Source organism: Apis mellifera, linkage group LG6 (genome assembly GCF_003254395.2).
Source record: "Apis mellifera strain DH4 linkage group LG6, Amel_HAv3.1, whole genome shotgun sequence".
In the NCBI taxonomy this organism is placed as follows: Eukaryota; Metazoa; Arthropoda; class Insecta; order Hymenoptera; family Apidae; genus Apis; species Apis mellifera.
In genome coordinates, this window is record NC_037643.1 from 14,917,924 (window position 1) to 14,926,462 (window position 8,539).

An 8,539-nucleotide genomic window follows, 5' to 3' on the forward strand; every position below is an offset into this window, starting at 1 on the left:
ATTTCTTCCTTAATATCCAATTCTCAAAATCTTCTCACTTTATTATTTGTCAAATTCGAAACCCTTCTACATTTTCTATGTATTTTCTTTTTTATTCTATACCAAATTAAATATTTTTAAATTTGGTAAAAAAAAATTGTCTTCTAAAAATTATATATTTGGAACCGTGCGAGGGAAGCGCGTTGCTCTTTGGAAAAGCGTACGGGAATATACATCAGTGGGATCGCAGCAATTGGAGACAGGCAAGGAGTGGCAGCCGTTTGAATTAGTTTCGATAGAGGGACAAGCGACACGTTGACTATTGCCGGTGCCCAATTAAAGATAGTATCGAGCGTGTACGTCGGGCCGCATTCCGCAACGATCGAAATTGGGCGGGCGCGGATTTACGCGCCCAGCACGAAAGGTGCAATTACACGGAGATATTCCGCGCCTCGGGGGCTAAACGGCCACCTCTATACACGACCAACCGGCTAGAAAGATACGCGCCTAGCCCCACCACCACCGCTACCCACCACTCCGCGCGCAAACGATAGCCGGAGAGAGAGCAGCGACCTATTTGCGTACAGGACCTCGCTATACACACTTGGTGAACTGCGCGATGGAATATTCATAGCCCCGTTCCGTGTTTCAGGGGTCGGTTAACGTATCCGGGACCCTTTCAATTTTCTTCTTATTCGTATTGTCAACCGGGCCGCCGGTGAAATCACGTTTTTTATTCGGATTGATGTTTTCCAGCCGGTAAGGTAGAATTACGCTTTTCGGCCGAGCTCGAGCGTATTCACTGTTCGCTGGGAAGAAGACGGCGAGCGATATTTTATTCGGATCGATGAAACGTTTCTCGGTAGGGTTTAAGTTCTTTTTTTTTTAGCGGATTGTAACAAAGATGAGTCATCGATGGAGATATCGATGGAATAATGATTATAATATTGACGATTTAATTGATTGATTAATTCGTAATATAATGATTTATAAGTGAAATAGAGTGCACGCTTAGCCATCTTCCGACGAACACAAACAAGTAAGCAAGCAAGTAAGTAAGTAAGTGAACGAGTATATCTGTTTGTCCGCAAGAAGATGGGAAATGGCAGAGGCAAAACGAGGGATCTTTGCTCCGTCTGAGCATGCTATTAACGCTAGGATGTTGACACAGTAGTAGTAATAAAATCATTCTTGCAAACAACGCGTTTTGTTAATGATTAACACCCTGCTTAGAGGATGAGTTTACGATTCGGTTGTTAATTAAGAAAATACGCTTTGTCAATAATACGTGCTAAAAATGAAATTTTTGAGAAGAAATTAATTTTCTTTATTTAATTTTAGTTTTAATTCTTCGAATCTGATTAATAAAAAAAAAATACTAAATTTTGATATAATTTCCAATAATTATTTTTTTTTTTATTCTTGGAACAAATCTTGGAAAAATTTTCCAGTTTCAAATCACGACCATTTCTTCAAACTCAAAATTTCAACTATTTTCTTTAGCCGTGTCGTTCGATCGATGTATCAATATCCCTTTAAAAAAAAAATCCGTGTTTCGAAGGAGAGAAAAAAAAAAAACTCGATTATTTCGAAACATTGTGTACAAGGGTGGAGGAAAGAGGAACTCGTTTTTCGTTCGAAGGGAAATTGGCCTCGTGAAGGAATTTATCTCTTTACGAATAATAAAAAATGAAGTAAAGTTTATCGTAAAGTCGATTATTTCATTTAACGGAAGATCGGTTGGTGGTCGCTGTTCCAGCTCGGTGATGAAAATTGATTCGCGTATATACGCAAGAAGGTCTGCCTTCCAACTCACGGTTTACGTGTTGTTCGCCAGTTCGAACAAGGTATGCTGCGTTAAAAGCATTACGCGACTTCTTTTTAAGAGCCGCTCCTTCCTTCGGATCGGTAAATCCATTGTCGTGTCGAATAAGAGGAGGCGTCGATTCGAATCCGTCGAAAATATTTTTTTTCGTGCAATCAAGTAAGATGAGATTGCATCGTTTCTCGTCAAAAGTTTTCAAGGTCGTTCTCATTCCACTCGAGTTGCGATCGAGTTGTTCCATAAATTAATAGATACACAAAGTTTCCGCGAAGAAAGAGCGCGAGAGAGAGAGAGAGAGAGAGAGAGAGAGAGAGAAAGGGAAGGTTCGATCGACATTCTCGAAGCCTCCGTCAACAAATCACTCGACCTCCTTTTATCCCGTACGATATACGTACGTACAATCGTTGTTAATGTGCAACGTTTCCTAAAAATAAAACTTTGCATCGAATCTCGGATGTTTAAGATCGGTTCCAAGGTCGCTTCGTATCCGCAATATCCTCGTTTTAAAAAAAAAAAAAGCAAGATCACCGAAACCTCGTTTTTTTCATCGAATCGAATCCACTTTCCTATTTAAAAATCCGCTTAACTTTTCATCGGTTACAACACGGTTAATAATAAAACAACACGCATATTCGAAAATCAATCCGTTATAATTCCCCCGTAACATGTTTTTCCTTCGCTGGTTCCTTTACGTCCGTGTAGAATTCATAAAAGTGAGAAAGGATCCCGGCCGGTATTACCATCCACTTAAATTGAATTACTCGAGGCGAGGGAGGAGAGGGGAAGGATGGGAAGGAAGAAGTCGAGGAGTGGGATTGAACGGAAGAAGGTGGGTCCAATTATACGACCGCTCTCGTAGCGGTCTCGTTCGTGTCCGACATAACCGTTGCCCGAAACTGCCGTTCGGGAACATTCTAGAACATTCTGGGCCGTGAATGTACGCGTACAAACCTTAAACCCGCGGCGCCACGGTTTCGATACGCGAAACTTCGTGCTTCCCCCACTCCGTGCAGAAACGAGGGGACCCGCTATTGGCCCGCGTCGTTGCTCGTGCGATTCCTCCGGCCGGAGAAGGGAGAAGAATGGTTTCAAACCCCGAGTGGATAAAGAAATTTTCGATTCGTGGTAACGAACTTCGCTCTTATTCCTTCCATCTTGAAATGCTATATTTAAAAATTATAATAATAATTATTTTCCTTTACGGAATAATAAATACGGAACAATCTTAAATCGATCCTAGATAAAAAAAAAAAAGTAAATTGTGATGAAATATTTAATCGATCCGAAAAATTTTTTTAGAAATAAAGTGCGATGAGAGAAGATACGAATCATTCGCGTTTAAAAACTTTTTTTTTGTCCCATTGTAACAAGTTGCAAGCATCTACGTATATACACGTCTTCCTTACTATAATATCTAAATAGTTACCAGCTGCAAAGGTAAATTTACGGGTGTACATTAATTATGGAGAGTAGTCTGGAAACTATTAATCACCCTAAACACCTTCGAAGCTATGCTGACCTCTCTAACTTTTGTACGCCCATTAGTACACGTCGTTTTCTCCTTATACGGGAAAACTTTCTTCAACTTTATTTTTATCACGCAGAATCTATGCGACTGTGAAACACGTTTAATAACATTTCAAAAAAAAAAATAAAGTAAAATCAATATTTCGTATTTGTAATATTAATTTCGAACGAAAATTCCACGTAGCCTGGAATGTCAAAACTTCCAACCAAGTAATGTATATAAAAGAAAAAAAAAAAAAAAAATTAAACGTTCATCGATCGAAAGTTATGCAATCGATAAGTCTATGGCGAAAAGGTATGACACAAATTATTAAACGAAATTACGGAATTATATATATTATATCGAAAATAGAAGCAATTTCTCCAAGTTGCAACGAAAGGGGTGTACCTCATATCCATGGTAATTGGCTGAGCCGAAATTTCGTGCACAGTTTATAATTAATTCATTGGATTAAATTTTCTCCTCGCAGTATGCATTGGCCGAGTTCCTCGTGACACGTGCACGCGCTCGAACCGCGTCTACCTTATTAACGCTTAAAACAATCCCCTGGATCTTTATCATCCAATCACGTAACCGCGTCAAATGTACGCTAAATTTTCCACCGTGCTCGTTTCCAAGTGCTAAAAGTCGATGTAACGTAATTAACGAAGTTTGTTTCCGCAAGTTTCGTATTGAGGTATCGGTATAATATGTATAACGATATGCAGAAACGTGTTTAACTAGCGAGAGAACTTACATTAAGTGTATTAAATAAAAAAATATCTAAATATTCCGTCTTTTCTTTTTTTTTAAGGAGAGAATGGAATTTTTATTTTCATTCTAACCTCACTTTCATTTTTCTTACCTTTATCTTATTCTTCGTTTCCTTCAACTTTCCTGTATTCCTTTTACAGTATCTTACATCTTCTTCAACGTTTAAAAACTCTTTAAAACCCTTTTCTCTCAAAACTCACGCTTGGATCACTATCAATATCAATTAATGATGATTGATCGTTGTTTAAATTCTACCAAACATTCACGACGAAATTCATTTTATCGTAATCAAGGTATGTATAATCGCAAGAGAGAATAGATTACAATTCAAAGTTGGATACGAATGTAAATATAATTTAGTAGTGGGAAATTTCTCCAATTTTTTAGAAATCCCTAGAGCGATATTGACCGCGGTACGAAAACAGAGGTAAAGGCTCGAACAGAGGCTCAAAATCTCGGGAGCACCGTGTTAAAACAAGTATTCCAAGTAGAACGCAAAGTTAGAGAACGTTGCGCCTCATAACCGGTGAATAGTTCTATAGATATGTGATACACGTTTCGCAAATGAAATCAGTAAGGTAAGGGAAGCAGTTCCCTTCCGTTGGAAAGTCCCCGGGAGAAATACAACATAGAAGCAAATTACGAAAGTTCGTTGCACCTACCAATTCCCCTTGAATCGTCGGATTCATCGCGTATCTGCAGATCGGATACTTACGGGACATATTTCGATACAAGGGAACTTTACGTCTCTTTACGTCTCGATGTTTAAATTACGCTCCTTTCTTAATATTATTCGCACACGAATATGGATAGTATGCTACGAACTGATATAAACTCAGATCATCGCGGTTCTAAAAAAATTGAATAAATCAAGAAACTTTTTATATATTATATTTTTAATTTATTTTCTTCATGCAGACCTACCAACGACGTCAGTAGTGCAACGACTGCGTACGACTGCGATCTCGGCAGAGCCGATCTTACCCGATCTCGGCGTTCGGCCTTCTTCGACAATCTTCGTCAAATCATCGGCCGACATCGGCTCCGCGTTCGAATTACTATCTATTCATACGCGAAGCAGTCAAGTATTATTTCGTTCGACAATTGCGAGCCGCATTCTTGAGATCTCTTAATTTTCTCGAAATCGTGATAATTCCAATCACGTTGCACAAATTAATATCATATCGTATATCAAAGTTTGAAAATATTACGTCGCTAAAAATTTCCTTAATTAATGCCTCGATAATTTGCATGCAAATGGCAGCGCCGATCGCTCGGTTCGGAAAAACATTACCGATAATTAAAATCGAATCTTAATTAACGCGCTTTCGAAAAAATATAACGACGAACATCGAGCAACTCGAGTCTAAGAATGAGAATCTAGATGCGCAATCAAGCGGAGGAAAATTTGTCTCGTAGCATGAAGCACAAAAGAAGCATCGCGAGGAATTGATTACGATGAAACGTTCGAAAGGAACGCGAATCGATCGATTTCTCCGCTTTTTGCATACGGTCGTTACTATCCTGAAAAGCTGGAAAGCGCGCTCCCTTTTAAAAAGGGAGCCTCCTTTCAGATGGTAATGATTCGAAAGCGCACCAAGGAAATCCACGTTTGACCCCTCGATTGTGCGCCCACGATTCTTGTGTCTGGAAAAATGCGCGCACGTCCGCGCGTTTATTTCGATACGAAACTCTCGAGTTTCATCCGACATATCAACAGTACGGATACGTAGAAATTCAAAGAATCTGCATAACCTATTCTAAAGGATGTAACTTGAGAAAATAATTAAAAATTCATCCAACTTTCTATACCATATATACATATATATATATATATATATATATTCGAAAGAGCATTTTCGTGCATGGAATTTTCTTCGTCCCCTCGTGAAAAAAAAAAAAATTAATAGAAACTCGAGTTTTATTAAAATTTCCCCTATATAAATAAATATCTTTCCTGAACAATACCTATACTATAATTCTTCTCTCTGGACTAATTTTATTTTTGAAAATAACTTTGCCCCTACGAAACTTTCTATCGGGAACTTTGCCAATGACGGTATACAAATTTTCAATATGAACCGGAACAACCTTCAACCGCGTACTTTTGTAAACTCGTAATACGTTGTTTCGAATAACTTCCATACGTTTTTATATACTTTTTCCCCCAAGATAGTGATCTCGTACATATGTATATTGTTATTGCTAAAAAAATTTCTTGCAAATATAAAACTCGTTCGAAAATGCATCTTTTCAGAGAATCAACGCGGAAAATTAAATCGGCCCAATCTTTTTAACCAAACGTATATCGCGTATACATATTTTTGATACAATACGTGTTGTTCTCCTTTCTGAGATTGAACAACGCGAAGTGGGGGAGGGGAGAATGGATTCGGAAATATCATGCAGGGTTCGATTGCGGCTCGGTTGCTATAAAATTCTGCCTGTTTGGCGGCGGGTATAAATAAATCATGGGCCCATGTAAATCAGACAGGGGCGGCGTATTTCCACCAGAAAGTATAAGTATTCCTCTTCCGTGGCAGGCGACGGGTTATACCGATACAATCCGTGAATCGACTACGCATGAGTCTCGATATATATATATATATATATATATATAAATTATAAATTTTTAACAACTAATTTAAATTTATATTAGAAAAAATTAATTTATAAATCAAGTTTAACCGCTTTACTAAAATTAATTTCCGAATAATTCTTTCATTTATTGTTTCAGAATCCTCTATTAATTATAATTTTACTTAAATTTTTAATAATTTTTATGTTTTATATATAATTAATTAATACAATTAATTTTAAAACTACAATATAATTTATTTAAAAATAATAAATTAATAATAATAATTAATACTATATATATATATATATTATACTATTAATTAAAATATTAAATTAAATTTTTTATTTATTCATATATTCAAATTTATAATCTTATTAATTAGTATAAAATTTTAACATAAATTTAAATTAAATTATTAAATTTATAAGTATTTTTAAATTTTCTATTAATTTTATTAATTAAAAATAATATAAATATATGTATTATTGTTTTATATATATATATATATATAAGGACAAATTTATTAAACTTTTCTCCTCTTGAAAAAAAGAATATTTCGTATTAATTATTCAAATTAGGATAAAATTTTGATGAAGACATTACAATCTTTTCTCTATCTTCTTTTCAACAGCCTCATCCAGAAACGTTTCAAAGAATAATTGCAAAGTAGTAGAGTGCGTGCAAGGGAGTATTGGTTGATCTAAAAAGATTCCCTCCATCAATGGAGTGTCGTAAAAAGGATAAAAGGGCGGACGAAAGTGTGCTTTTTCGCCGGCTATCGATACAGGTCAGCGGAAAAAATCGAATATATTTGCCTGAAAAATCGATGATCAATAAGAAGAAGAAGAAGATAATTTAAATTATTTAATAATTAAAGTATCGAATACATTTTCGTATTATTTTGTTATATCGCGTTGAAAAGTAGAATTTTATCCCCGCGAAACATTCAGTTGTCTCTCGATATAATAAACGTGGTGGATGGCAATAACAGTGACGAACAAAGTAACGAAAACGAGCGAATTGCCTCTTGTTCCCTTTTTAAAAAAAAAAAAAGCGAGCAACGAGTATTCTATTCGTGGACAAAGTCCGATCAAAAGGCTTTACCGACCGAGCACGGTTCCGAAAGCAACTTGTTAGTATCGTTCTTCTTCCGAAGCGACTTCTTCTTACGGCTTATCTCGAGGAGGACTCAAGCCCCGCCCATGAGTCGGGATGGAGGGGGTAGTCGAGTCGCGTTGACTCGACTCGAGAACGGGACACGAGCACGGGAGGAAGGAAAAATTCGATTCGCGAAAAATCTAATTAAATCTCTAGAAGGAGTTTAAACTTCGTAAAACTTTGCAAAAATCACCGTCTAAAATTTCTCTCCGTCGAGCGTCATATCTTCGAACGTGGAGGATGAAATAAAGGAAGGCGCAAAGAGGTGATAGCTCATAGACAGAGATGGACAAAGAAAGAGATTGGCGTGAAAACGGTAAAGCCGCCCGTTCGACTCGAATTCGACTCGAAAGAGAGATCCGCGCCGCGCTCTCCTCTCTTCTTTCTTCTTTTTTTCTCGCTAACGATCCCCCAATTGAAATCGATTTTCACCGACAATGACTGCTACCGAATTGGCTGCGGTGAGTTTCCTTTTTTTTTCCCCTCTCCTTCCCTTTTTTTTTTTTTTTTTTCATTCCAAATGCTCCCACTGGTAATCTCATTTCGAGGTAAAGCGAGTGTAAAATTCGACGAGGATCGAATCGAGCAATAATAGACGGATTATCGTGTCGCCATCTGTCCGGCCGGAATTAATACCGATTCTTTTCATAAAATTTGTCGCGCGTACCGGACAGTGAATTAGACGAAACCAGGGCCCTAATAACTTGGTAAAATT

At 37.1% G+C, this 8,539-nt stretch overlaps 1 protein-coding gene across 1 annotated transcript in view; it reads left to right on the forward strand.

The window, feature by feature from the left end:
* Positions 1-8,539, forward strand: part of LOC409707 (zwei Ig domain protein zig-8) — an 85,486-nt gene that overhangs the window by 13,474 nt on the left and 63,473 nt on the right. The gene's annotated exons all lie outside the window — the stretch shown is intronic.